Source organism: Cottoperca gobio, chromosome 12, assembly GCF_900634415.1.
Source record: "Cottoperca gobio chromosome 12, fCotGob3.1, whole genome shotgun sequence".
Lineage (NCBI taxonomy): Eukaryota > Metazoa > Chordata > Actinopteri > Perciformes > Bovichtidae > Cottoperca > Cottoperca gobio.
Window position 1 is genome coordinate 7,525,402 of NC_041366.1, and position 13,887 is coordinate 7,539,288.

The 13,887-nt window shown below is 40.1% G+C and overlaps 1 protein-coding gene across 1 annotated transcript in view; it reads left to right on the forward strand.

Annotated features, from left to right (window-relative positions):
* The first annotated feature begins 604 nt into the window (after positions 1 to 604).
* lpar1 (lysophosphatidic acid receptor 1) overlaps positions 605 to 13,887 on the forward strand; it is a 32,777-nt gene continuing 19,494 nt past the window's right edge. Inside the window, exon 1 of the mRNA XM_029444784.1 lies at positions 605 to 1,040. The gene's annotated coding sequence lies outside the window, so the exon portion shown is untranslated. The remainder of the gene's footprint in view (positions 1,041 to 13,887) is intronic.

A 13,887-nucleotide genomic window follows, 5' to 3' on the forward strand; every position in this document is an offset into this window, starting at 1 on the left:
ACAATATGTCTTTGACTCCCCCAGTGTCAGTCTCACGCTCTCTTTTACTCTCTGCTTCACTCAACCCCTCTCCCCCTTCCTGTCTCTCTCTTAACAAGTTACTGAAAAAAAATGTGTTTCCAATTAGGCGCTGAGGGAAAAAGAAGAACACTCAACTGCGAACACTATGAGAAATTTCTTGGATAACAGGGCATTTATACATCATGAAATATAATATTTTCACAAGATAAGTGATGGGAATGCCAGTGGAGGAATTAAATGCACCCTTTACTAACAAAGGTTTACTTGTCTTTTGGGTTAAGATTGAAATAATCCACACATTTAAAAACAATCTGGTGTTTTATTGATTTGCAGTCAAACGCTGAGACACCTTTTTGAAAAATGTTCCCACAAAAAAAACGAGTTCGGCAAATTTTCATGCAACTTTTAACTGATATACTTTTCTTGCAGTGTGTTGTGTGAGTGTGTGCGCGCGTGTGTGTGAGTGACGTCATGTGCAGACAAAGGTCCTCTCCTGCAGAGTGTGTGTGGCAGTCGCTCGGTCAGAGAGAGAGAGAGAGAGAGAGAGAGAGAGAGAGAGAGAGAGAGAGAGAGAGAGAGAGAGAGAGAGAGAGAGAGAGAGAGAGAAGAAGAGAGAGAGCGAGAGAGAGCGAGAGAGAGCTTGGCGGAGCCGCCGCGCCAGCGCAGAGAGGCACGGAGACGCAGCAGAGAGCATCAAGGCGACTTCATCTGCAAACAGATCAATAATACAACTTGAAAAAAACAGGGACAAACCTGTTGGGGAAAAAACATCCGAGGAGGTATTGCTTTTCTGCACGGACATAAAATGAAAGGGTTACCTGGCTGTATTTTGGATTTGGAGTCTTTTATTATTACACCACTGCGACTTTGACACAAGAGTTGCGCAGGGAGAGTCTCTAGGAGTTGTCTGTTGGAGGAATTTCACGCACCCCGAATCAAACTTGAGTAGGACATCCAGGAGCCAGTCAGGGAGTAAGCTAAAATACCAACCCACTGCTCTCATTGGAAAGGAAAACACAGTAAGTATTTCTTCACTTATGCTGGTTATTGAATGGAACCTTATACATTTGCTCCGTTGGGGGGAAACGTTTTTTCTTTGGCTCATTTAAGCGCGTCTTCTTATGCACACACGGATAAGGGCATCTTTACATAATCAAAGTATACCTGCCACGTAGACGGGGCTTGAAAGCCCAGATAAAGGCTTTGATGGCATTAGCAGATGCGTGAATCCGCTGTGCGCACCGTTACTTCACTCAGTTGTGCGCCCTTAGGGGTCGAGGACGAGGTACGCGGCTGGAATGAAACGACTTGTTGCGCCAGAGCTGGGCACTTTATCAAAAGCTGGGATTGGAACAATATTTGTGGAAGGGAGTGAGCGAAAAATAAATAAGCGGGCGTTAGGTCTGGGAGTAAAAGTTTGACATCTGTCTTGATTTTCCACGCTGATCTGCAGTCAGAGAATGTGTGTGGAATTTTCATTTCTGTTTTCTTCTTCCTCTCTTTCCCAAATGTAACCCCCCCCCCCTTTTATTAAAAAAACAAGTTATCCAGCAGTGGTCATCCAACAGGAAATACTGATGTTGTCAGTGTCAGCACTTGTAGGTGTAATTGCTAAGACATGATGAAGAGGCCAGCAGCAGATTGATGGTCCTCAAACATTTCTTGTGGTTTTGGCATCTTCCCAAAGTATACGCCTTGATGCTGTCTACTACCGGCAGGAGTCGATCCACCATGCTGTGCCCTGGACTTAGGCCTTGAAATACAACAACAATTTCATGAACTAACTTCACTTCTCGCTGAACTCTAAAGATTTGAGACACTGGCAAAACTGATGATATGGTTTGTTGCTGCCACCAAAACAAGGAAATCAGAAATTCTAGATGTATGATTTTCAGGTGGACAGGAAACGTTAACCTACCTCACCTGAAACGATGATGGGGACAAATAATGCATGTGGCTGTTACTAATTTGCTGCAGTTATAGAGTAAAAATAAAATGCGGAAACAATATTTCAACATCTAACATAAATGATCCTTGCATTTAATTCTGGTTTTGGCCAGATGCTTCCTGTTGAATGATTAGAGTCATAATAACTTGACAAGTTATTTATTTTTCTTTCACATGAAAGGTGCATATAAAGAGGATTATCAGTAAAGATTAGCATTTAGAGAACAACACATGCATTGCTGCAAAGTTTGTGGAGTTAATAAATTGTGCATCCTAGATATGAAAATCTTGTGTGTTCAGGAAGCGAGGCCACAACAGCCTACTCTTGTGACAGTCTTACTGAAGAACTACATCTTAAACACACACTTTTTTAGTGTGATAGTTGATGAAGCTGTCCAACATTTTGTCCCAAAGCAGAATATCTCAACTGAATGCTGGCCAGGCCACTGTGAAACTTGATATTTGTGTCCCCAGAAGACAATTTCTAATCTCTCAGGAGACTCTTAGCATTTTATTTAGAGCAAGTCGCATCAGAAATGTCTTTCAACCAACTATTTAATCTGTTAGAACAAAACTGATTGCTATGCAATTTGTTTGCATTTGTCACATTCAGAGATAAGATTTGAATACTTTTGATGCACTCCTTGACCTTTCCCTCCTGTGCCGTCACCAGGCCGAGATTGTATTAATGTTTCGCCCCGTTGAGCTTCCTTCAATCCTACCCCTCAGGCCAAAATCTACATTTGTACTTAATCTCACATCTTTAAAGGAAAGATAAAAATGTACTAATAACTTAAATGCTCTCCAGAAGATCTCAGATGAGGCACACAGGTTGCACGGAAGTAAAGTTTTGTTAAAGTTCCCATCTGCTCTCTACATCCTCGTTATGTAGATTTAGCGGTGTCATAGACTGCAGTATAAAGGGAATTGGTCACTCAAAATTATAAGAACAAAACAGGAACAATGGAATAAAATAAAAGAAGATCTCTGTTCATTTTGGTCATGACATGAGCTTTCATTTACTGCCGCCTTTAACCCTTTAAGTCTCTGTTTACCAAAAACAAATGGCCAGATCACCGTGACATTTTCTCTGAACGGTCATTATCTCCCATGAGTTTCCCCTTTTCACCTACATTTCCACATGCACCCAAGAGGCAACGTTTCTAATTCATCCGTTTTTTTGTTTAAAGGTCTACTGTAAAAAACAAAAAAGCCATATGCTGCCTGCAGGCGCTCCCTTTTGATGTCACCTAATTAATACAGGCTCAAATGGTTGGTGTTTGTGTGTGGTGTGAGTGTGTTTATCTGTGTATTCACAAGAGAAGGCGAGAAAACTGTTTACCTCCCACCCACTGCCACAAGCCTTAGGGGGTCTTTGATGGTATAGTGGTGTGTGAGAAGCATTTACACTTCTGTAGATAGATTAGCTCGGTGGCTTTCAAGCTGTTTTAATTATAGAATCCACATTCTTCGAATATAATTTCACAATGATTCACACTTGTTGACTGTTGACTCAATACTTTGCAATACTTTCCTAGTTGAAATACGGGTACTTTTGATTTTTTTTAATTAATTTTTACTGTATGATCCTTTGTGGAATTTCATGTATATATTTCAAACTAGGCTGAGACACATCCAACAGAGACAGAAAGAGGTTGGATAAGGCAACTAGAGAATAGGATCTTCACCATGTTGAGCCTTGGACTGAAATTAAGACATTTAACCTTTCCACTTTAAAGTGGACATGAAGAATTATTATTACTTGTTATTGCAAAATTCCTCAGAAATAGGGCTGTAACTCACTTGGTGGTTTATTGAACCGAGGCCAGTTTTTGTTGCTTTTAGATCTTAATATAGTCATTCTAACACTATAGCAAATGTGTAACTGCTCATTTGAAAAAACCGAAAGAGAATGAAACCTTGAGTGAACCTAAACCTAAAGACAGCTTCCTTTCCTAGCAAAGAAATACCTTATAGAAGTTACCTTATTAATATCCTAATAGTATATGATTTAATACATATGCAGATGATTACAACATGAGGAGATAATTAGGTTGCAAAGGAAATGTAGCTTTTATAACTGCTTTTGCATTCAGAGCCTTCTGGAAGAGATAATGGTTTAATGTAAGAAAGATTGAGCTCCTGTTAGTTTTGATTGACTATATACTTCACATTAGGGCTAGGCAATATAGATGAATCGTTTTTATGTTTTAATGACCTATTTTTAATAATTACTAGGGCAAAAAAAAGTTGAATTCAAAAGGTGCAATGCGTAAGATATTACTTTTTATTTTATTTTAAAATGTTAAAGAAATAAGAACTAACAATGTTGACGTTATGTCAAAGACGTCTATACTGAAATGAGCATGCTAACTGACTAGCCCCCGCCTGTCCTGTCTTGTAATACCACTTGTTCCCCAAGAGGCGATAGTGAGCCACAGTAGCACCAGGGGTTTGTGCTCTCTGAATTCGAACCTCGAGTCTCCTGAAACTGCCAAGTGCTGAAGGCTCTCCCCCCAGCGAATGGTCTCCTGGCCGTGGGGAGGTCCTTTTCTGGTTTCTGCCACTATGACAGTTTGTTTATTAGACTAAATCCAAAGTTTACATGTACTTGTACAACCATACAGATGGCTAACGTAATCTACAGGGCGAAGTGAAAGTGAAACTATCAAATTGTCTTATTGCTATTGATGACGTGTCTATCGTTTTATCACCTAGGCTCACTTTACATATAGCATGACTTTACGGTCTAAAAATCCACATATTTATGCATTTTAAGACATTAAAATCATTAAATAATCATCCTGTGTCACCCTGGATATGACACACAGTTTTCAGGAGCTCAGTGGTTTCCTTAGTAACCATGGAAGCAGCGTTAAAGTTCTGGTTGATAGATTTGACAGTATTACCAAAGCACACTTATTCCTCAACTTGTGAGATGCTGAAAAGCTGCAAAAGGATAAGCTGATGCTTCTGACTTCTGACCTTCTTGTTCAAACTAAACAAACCCCCCCCTGCAAAGACTTATCGTCTCCCCTGAAGATGACTGTTTTATGTTTCCCTGCATGAGCTCTGACATCCGTCAAAAGAAAGCGTCCTTGAAACATCTGTGTTGTGATTACTGAAGGCACAATCCTCCTCCCCCTCGTCTAAGGTCCTGCATTCCACCCATTCTTACTCCCAACGTCCAGATTGTTTCCACATTCATGCAGGTAACAGAGTCGCATTTTGCTATTGTGGCAGAAATGAAATTTCCTTCAAGGCCGTGTGAGCAGGGAAATGATTCGAGCAAGAATATTAAACACACAACAAATAGTTACAAAGATTTGAAGAGTGTTCTTAACATTTATACACTTGTTGTTGTGGAGCTTTTCAGTACAACCATTAACTTCTAATCTAAGCAACATTTCTGTGGTCATTTTTAAGAAAGATGCAAAACTATTTCAGTTTCCATTCTGTGTGAATCTGTAATCAGACCACTGCTTCTTCTTCAACTGCTGATCATGGTCAAGTTGACGATCACATCACATCTTAAAAGTGTCACCCATCACGATGCAGTTTTCCCAGGAGCTCTGGTCAAGATCACACTTTTGGTTTGCAGTGACATGGAAGTCGTTGAGGATACAATATTCAATCAGCTGCAGTCAAAAATAGTAATAACGGACAGCAAATCTCAAAAACCTACCTACTACTTGAAGTGTCCTGCTTATTCTTGACACTTTTAATTATTTCATGGTAAAACATCATGCTCTGTGATACGAAAAACCTGGACAGCGGCAAGTAATGCGAGGCTATCCTTATTTTGTTTTTAATCATTTGGAATGGAAGGTCCACACTGGCAGTCTTAAAATTGGACAGAAGAGGAAAATATGAATCAATTTGCTTAGAACTGGACTTATTTCAATTCAAGGTGCACGAAACACTCATACTAAAAACAGGCAGATAAAACAAGAAGTACCCAGAGTCTGTCTAAGCAGTCCTCCCATGCTTCCAACCCAATGGAATAAATAAAAAAGTTATTACTTCCGCCAAGTTACGTTCTTAGTTCGGTTTCTTGGTTTGTTTGTTTGTCAGCAGGATGGTGGAAAAAACACTGGCCTGATTTTCATGAAACTTGGTTGAAGGGTGTACATCGGCCTAGGAAGAACCCATTCAATTTTGGAGCGGATCCGAATGACGGGGCACATAGACGCGTAACTTTTCACTTATTGAAACGATCTTTAAGAAGTCCTAAGGTATTTTGTGCCAAAAAGTGCCACCTTTTTTCTGACTATGACGGGTGCGAAGACCCCTTGGATGGTATTATCATGCTTATAGCTGTGTTAAAAACCATCCCCCATCTGTTTAAGTTTGTAGACAGTTTAACACATGAGTAGGTCTGTTTAACTGTTTAAGATGTCCTGTTGTATGATGTTAATGCTGGCCATGGTATATTAATGTTAAAGTTCCTTAGACTGTTCTCGCTGTCAGACACTTGTTGCTTCTGGTTATTCACAGGAAGATGTAAATATTGTAGCAAACTCATCTTCCATTTAATTCTCAACTCATGTAAAAAATAAAACCGTGCTTTTGACAGGAAGCTGTCCTTGTCAGTTTGAAGACACTACTGCCATTGTGTTTGAGTGACACACAAAGAATGCAGTTTAGAACAGCAGACATTGTTGACATCATTATCTTATAAAGCGGTTACTGTTGGGACGATAACATGTTGGGCAACATCATGGGATTGTTTATCATGTTGGTCCAGTGGTTCTCTAACCTTCTACTTCTCCTATCACATGTTGCATCTGGTGTTACATCCCATTCCCATGGTTGCTTTATTTCATTAATCCTTAGAGAATGTACATAAAAGTTGTTGTACAAGCTAGAAGAACAGCTAGTAGCTGGCTATAAAGCTAGCTAGTAGGGATGAGCGTCAAATAATGAGCTAAAAGTAATGTTATCTTTGAATGCCCTGCCTGAACCCCGTCTCACAGCCCTGCAATGTATTTAACACATCCAGATGAGGGAAATGGAGAGAATGGAAAATTAAAAGATGATGATAAAGAAAGAAAACAGAAAGAAAGAAAGAAAGAAAAGCAGGCAGGAACATACCTACCTGCCTACAGGTTCGTAGTCATATAAAGGTCTGTTTTTGACTGAGCTGCCATCGAAGGTGTCCACCCAGAAAGTTTACTACAAAGTGTGTTTACTGTGAAATGTAGGCGACACATACAATATCTTGATAGCATGCGTTGGCATTCCCTCAATTCTATAACCAAATATGTCCTGTAGTGGACCTTTAAATTAGTTAGACAAAAGGATATTGGTCTGACTGTTGGTGTGTTGTTGATATTGGTCACTTCTAATCAGCTGCTGGTCACACAACGAGCACAAAGCCCAATGATGCAATTTCAGAGGCTCGTGCTGGCGGGCATCAGACCGCATCACCTTGTGAACAGTGGTGTTGAGACATGAATCACATTAATTTCCCTTTTGGCAACTCTTCATTCATGTCTTAATTCTGCTTTGTCTTTGTGTGTGTGTGTGTGTGTGTGTTGTTTGTTTGTTTGTTTGTTTGTTTGTTTGTTTGTTTGTGTGTGTGTGTGATTCTGTGTGTGTGAGGGCAATGAGGATTATAATTCTGAGAAGGATGTCCCACATTTGTCATGGGGAAGACAGAAAGAGGAACCAAAATGCCCAAAAGAGGAAATTCTATTTAAACTCAGCTGTATTAAAAATTTCCCGTAACACATACAGTTGCAAATCACTTAACCCTGCTGTGCTGTGCAGTTGGAGAAGCACTAGCGCTGTGCCCATGCGGCTCGACTGCACACTCCGGCTCCAGGAATGGCTCAGTGTGACTACCTGTATGTGAAAACACTATTACAGTACTCTGTTTGTCTACTCGAGATACAAGTCGCAGGTTCAGTTATATTTGCGGACTCATCAGGTTTTTACTGTGATAGGACAGTGATAACAGATAGCAGATAACAGCCTGTTGCATTGCTGCTCTTTTGTCTTGCTGTTGTGTGGATTGTGAAGCTGCTGTAACGTGACCTGATATGCATCTTTAGATTTGCATGATCCTTTACTGCTGACGCAGATGTTAAAATTCAGAGACACTTCTCTCTGGCGCAGCGCTCCCTCAACAATCTTAAATCAAGTGCAGCGTATACATTCGTCCCCTCCTCCCATATTTCCGACACAAAATAGGAACACCTTAAAATGCATAATGCATGAGCACAAACTTTTTCGCAATGATGCTTCTGTCAAGTCTTTGCTATGTATAAACAAATGCGATTTGACTATTTAGTGCTGGTTTTTTTTATCTTAAAATTCTTTGGATGTCACTGAATGGCTCAGCCAACACCTTAGAACCTTCATGGAAAGACCTGAATATGGCAGTTCACAGACTCTCCCCTTCAGTCTGAGCATTAAAAAGGTTTGCCAGGAAGAATGGGAGAAACTTCCCAAATGCACAAAGCTTGTAAAGACTTGCCTAAGAAGAGTTGAAGCTGTAATTGCGTGGATATTAATAGTCAATCTCTCTAAAGCTGCAAAAAGTGAAGGTCTGAATACTTGAATAATTTAATTCCCTCCTTTTTTCTTGTTTTTTTTGTGAAGCACTTGGTAGCTACTGTTTTCAAAAGTGCAAAATAAAGAAAAGCCTTTAGTCTGCTCTCCAGCAAGTGAAACATGTGCAGTTGGACTGAGGTCAAGTGACTGGCTTGGCCGGTCAAGAACATTCCACTGCTTGGCATTGGGAATTTAGAAAATATCTATAAAAGGGCCAAAAATCACCCAATATGGAAATGTAGACCCTCACCTTAAAACTCAAAGTTAGCAGTTTAACCTCGTAATTATTGGTTTATTAACTCTGCCAACGAGGTAATGTTGGTTTGGTTTGTTTTGTCTGTCTGTCAACAGGATTATGGAAAAACTAATGGCCCAATTCATGAAAGTTGCTGGAAGGGTGTAGCATGGGCCAAGGAAGAACTCATTACATTTTTGAGCGTATCCAAATCTACATCTACATATGTCATTTAGCAGACGCTCTTATCCAGAGCGACTCCCAGTGAACTAACTACAGGGACAGTCCCCCTGAGCAACTCAGGGTTAAGTACTTTGCTCAGGGGCACAATGGTGGCAGCCCTGGTGTTGCCTCCGGTGTTCTATCTGGAAGCCGTACCACTAGACCACTAGATCACCACCCATCACAGATCTTTTTTCACTTTCATTAACATTTGGAGATAGGGTTTTTTCCCTTGTCAGTGTTCTGTGCTCTGCGAGTGTCCTTCTAGTTTTAAATGTAATGTGCTGAAATAGATCCAAAATATTAGTAATATGTCACTTACCCAATACTTACAGAATGCACTGTATTTCACAATTTTCCTGATTGTTTTATCATTTCTTTGCATGGAAGATTTGCTGCATAATGTACATCAACCTTTCAAATGTACTTTTGCTGCATAAACTGCATGCACACATTTGTTTTCATTTAGTGCACAGTATTAATGATTTTGAGCAGTGACACTGCAGAGCAATTTAGGGATGAATTTGAAAAACGCTTTTGAGTCAAACCCTGAAGTCTCTGCAGACCACACTGACGCAATCCCATATTGCATCTGAGCTACGGTGATGTAATCTGAGCAATCTGTCTCCAATAGTGTGATTTCATTAGAGGATCACTGTACACACCCAACAATAAACTGCAGAGAAAGCCAACACATATGGCAGAGGCTGTTTATCTGGAAGCAGTCATTGTTAAATATTCAGAGAAGTTTGATTATTGTAATGAAACCAACACAACTCTAAATGCATTAAAGTTACACACTGTCTTCCTGCGTCAGAGGGACGTCAAGGATTTCACTATGTTGGACCAAAGTGGAACTATAGTGTGTGTTGAAATGGTGCAAACACCATGTACTTGTGTCATACAGCTTATGCTTATGCTTCTCTAAACTGCATTTCTGAGGACTTTTCAAGGATTATTTCCATGCTTATATTTTTCCCCATTCCTTCCATTAACCTGCTTTACCAAAACATGTGGAAAAGATCATAGCTGAAAAACCTTAAAGCAAAGAAGCTTATTAAATGGACATTTACAAAATGAAAGCGTAAGTTATACAATATAATAACCCATGAGTTGGATTTCGGTTGTCACTAAGCTTTCCCAAGCTATGATCCCTGGAATAATTTATAGTCAAATTAAAAAGCCTTTTAGATGTTATTTATGATTCTGGCTGTTATTTAGAAATAAAACATTGCTTTCAGTGGCTTTGGACAAACCAGAAGCCACTGTGAAAGCCACTTAGCCTGTCTCTATGGAGCCGGGTGTAATTTAGCGTGTAAACTCCTTCTCCCGGGGGAATAAAACATTATTTTGTCAGAGTACATCCCAGACTAAATGTTTCAGAAGTGCTTCTGTTGGTGGTGTGATGAAATGCTGCTACTTGAATCTCCTGTTGTGTGGTTGCCTTAGTATTATTTGACGTGCACAACATTTTTAAGAACAAGCAATTTCTGTCGGAATTTAAGAGAAGAAGAAAGCACAACAAAACAGACTGGTCCCTTTTCTCTGGCGTGTTCCAGGCCAACCAAACCAAGATGTTTGACGCACTCGTATTATATCTCTTTGGGCTTTTCTAAATTGTCAGACATCTGAGATGAGAAAAAGGAGAAACAAAAACAAAGACGCTGCTTTGATGACGTAGTTTCCTGTCGAGTTCTTGCCGGGGACACATCCGGACACATTAGTATTTACATTACATAAAATATTAGGTCAAATGCATCCCAGAACACCCTGGCAATTGGTTCCAGTTATTGGTTCACTATGCGTCGTGTCAGTCGTTTACACTTTTATTTAGCGATTTCCACTTGTGATCCGATCGCAGAAGCATTTTAAAAGCAGTTGTAAACAGGGTAAAAATAAATAAGACCTATCACATTCTACTTTATTCTATACTATTCTTAGTCATCACATTTAATGACTGAACATGTGTCAGTTTGGGGCTTTGTGTGCTGAGATGGAAGTGCTTAAGTGGTTGGAGGGGTATCACCCACTGACGAGCCGTGAATCAGCCCGTCACGGCTGCAGTCACACATGACTCAACACCAGCTCTCAATCCAGCCCTTGTGCTGAGCTCTGCCGCTCCGCAGCAACTGTTTGAGACTATGTGCGAGTGTGAGGGTGTGTGGTTTGTGTGCACTCGCCCATGATGTTGAAGAGAAAGTTAGAGAATGAAAGCCTATGTGTTTGCGAGGGTTTGTGTGTGTATTCTGGGTTGTAGAAGTCCTGTTTCTCTGCTTTCTGGGGTTGGAGTAAGGAAACAATGGGCACATTGTGTGGAGAGTTGGCAAAGAGGGGAGGGGGGAAGGTTGAGGAGGAGGAGTAAGGTGGAGAGGAGGAGACAGGAGAGGAAAGCTGAGGAAAAGAGAGGTGGTAGAAGATGAGTTGAAGGGAGAAACAAGAAGTGAGTGGTTAAAGGTGAGCAGAGAGAAGAGTAAAGGAGGAAGTGTGGAAAAGAGTTAAGGGGAGAGGAAAGGAAGGAGGAGGAGAGTTGAGAGAAAATGGACAGAGGTGAGGAAGAGAGGAGAAACTATGAAAAGCTATAGTGAAAACTATGATTGCGGATGAAATGGTGAGAAGGGAAAAGGAAAAGAAGGGAAGTAAGAAAAAGGAGAAAAGGAAAGTAATCATGTGTGGATCATAGGAGGACAAGTGAAGGCAGATTATATGAATTAAGGAGAGGGGAACTAGATGAAATCCATGTTGCCAAAATGTTGCCAAGTCAGAGTTTCGTGCATCAGGGTCACCTTCAAAATTGACTTCTTAAAAACCTGGTTGCAATAGAACGTAGTTCATAAATCATGTCGGCCAAGTGAGTCAGGTTTGTTAAACCAAAATGAGGGAATAGCTCTGACACCTTCAAACAAACGGGTCATATTGTATCATGTCCTGGACATTTCGGTCAATCAGTCAGATTCGCCTTGTGAGGAATGTTTTTGATACAAACTCACTAGATAGTAGCCAGTTTTCTTAGCAGCTTTGCAGCCGGGGAAAAAATGACGTCAGGTGGATATAAAGCATAAAGTCTTTTGCGTGAAAATGATTACAAACGAATGAAAGTACGATAAGAACATGACGCTGGATGCTGTTAAGCGTGTAAACTAATTGTTAACTAACTAATGTAAGGTACAGGCGTTAAATAAACGTAGGCAGTTTCACTCTTAAGCAGAGTCTACAATCAGTTGGCAAGTATTCAGTGAAGAGACTTTCTATCACTTTCAGATGTTACTTCGATCACTCATAACTCATTCACTTCAAAGTTTGGTTTGAGAAATGCTGTACAGCTGAACTCTACAATTCGGATGATTTATTTTATGCACTAAGAATAGTTTTACGTCTTTAAAAATCATCATCACAACCCAGATGTGTGGACTAGAATCATTATTCGGTATGATAATTTATGCATAACTGTAATAACTCCTAGATGCTTCGTGACCTTTTATGAAAATGAATAATTCTTACAGAGCTAGAAACCACAGAGCCAACATTTTACTGTGAGAGGTCATGCCGATGAACTGCACAGACCATTTCTTGGATAATAAAACATTAGCATTTTTGTCCGAGCTTCGTATGATCACATTTTTCTCAGTTCCACAGCCAGAGGATTAATTTTTTTCTCCATAACAAGAGAATATCACCATAATTCCCTGTGAAACTATAGATCAGTATGATAGTCTGACACTAATAAATGTTCTCTAATAGAGACTAAACTTTCTCTCTGCATAGAAATAACATGTCAAACATGAAATTCAGTGGTTTTCCCCTTAAAGCTTCATTCCTCTCAGGACTGTATTAACAACAGCAACCAGGAGGTCGAATGATGGACTGTTGAAAAACTTGGAGCGGACTTTAGTTTGCTGTCTGAAGTTTATTCAACTTCTGACTGGACTCAGACATTTTATCTCAGTTTGTGTTAGAGCAATGATGACAAAACCCACAGATATACTTACATGTAGAGTTTATACCGTGCTTATTATTTGGAAGGTAGCTAACAATGGTAAGAAATCCTAATTTACAAACGACAAGAAGACAAAATGTTTTTTTCACTGTACACTGCAGATGCCTCTTAAATAGAAAGAACACAGGTGATGCCTTTTAATGTGATCGTATCTAACACTGGAAGTTGGAAACTAGCCTAAGCGTTCCATAAACATTTTGATTTCAATGAGCCCATGACCTTATGTTGACCCCATCTTCACGATTTGTTCACTTAAGCATGCATGTTGGGGTGTAATGAACTTTGAAGTCACCAACAGCTGACAGTGGCACTTTTGGTTTTGTTGTTGAGTGTTTTCAACAATACTTATCTCTGGGATGTAGTGGAGTAACCGTGGCCTGTGAGGGGAAGCATATTCAGAGGCTCTCTCTGCAATCGAAAATGAATTAATAGACTGAAAAGAGAATGTTAAGTGCTTAGTTTGACTGTTCGGATTATCTACTGCACTTTTCTAAAGGAATGCAACCAAAGACCAGAAAACAAAACTGCACAGAGTTGATAGAAGAAATGAATGAAATCAAGAAATCCTCGAGCTTCATGTCGAAGGAGATAAGGGAAGTCGTCAAACAACAAACCAAACTAATGGAAGTAATTATGTATGATTATAACAGTGAAAGAGAGACTACGATACTACGACAATCCCCTTTGGATTTCGACGTGTGTGTGTGTGTGTGTGTGTGTGTGTGTGTGTGTTAATTAGGCGTATGTTATGAATTTACGGATGAAGCCCTGGTGCTGGTACTTGAGTTATGACCTCACTTGTATGGATTCCAGGGTGGTCCTTTCATGGCCTGTTAGACAGACAGACACACGCACACACACACACACACACACACACACACACACACACACACACACACACACACACACA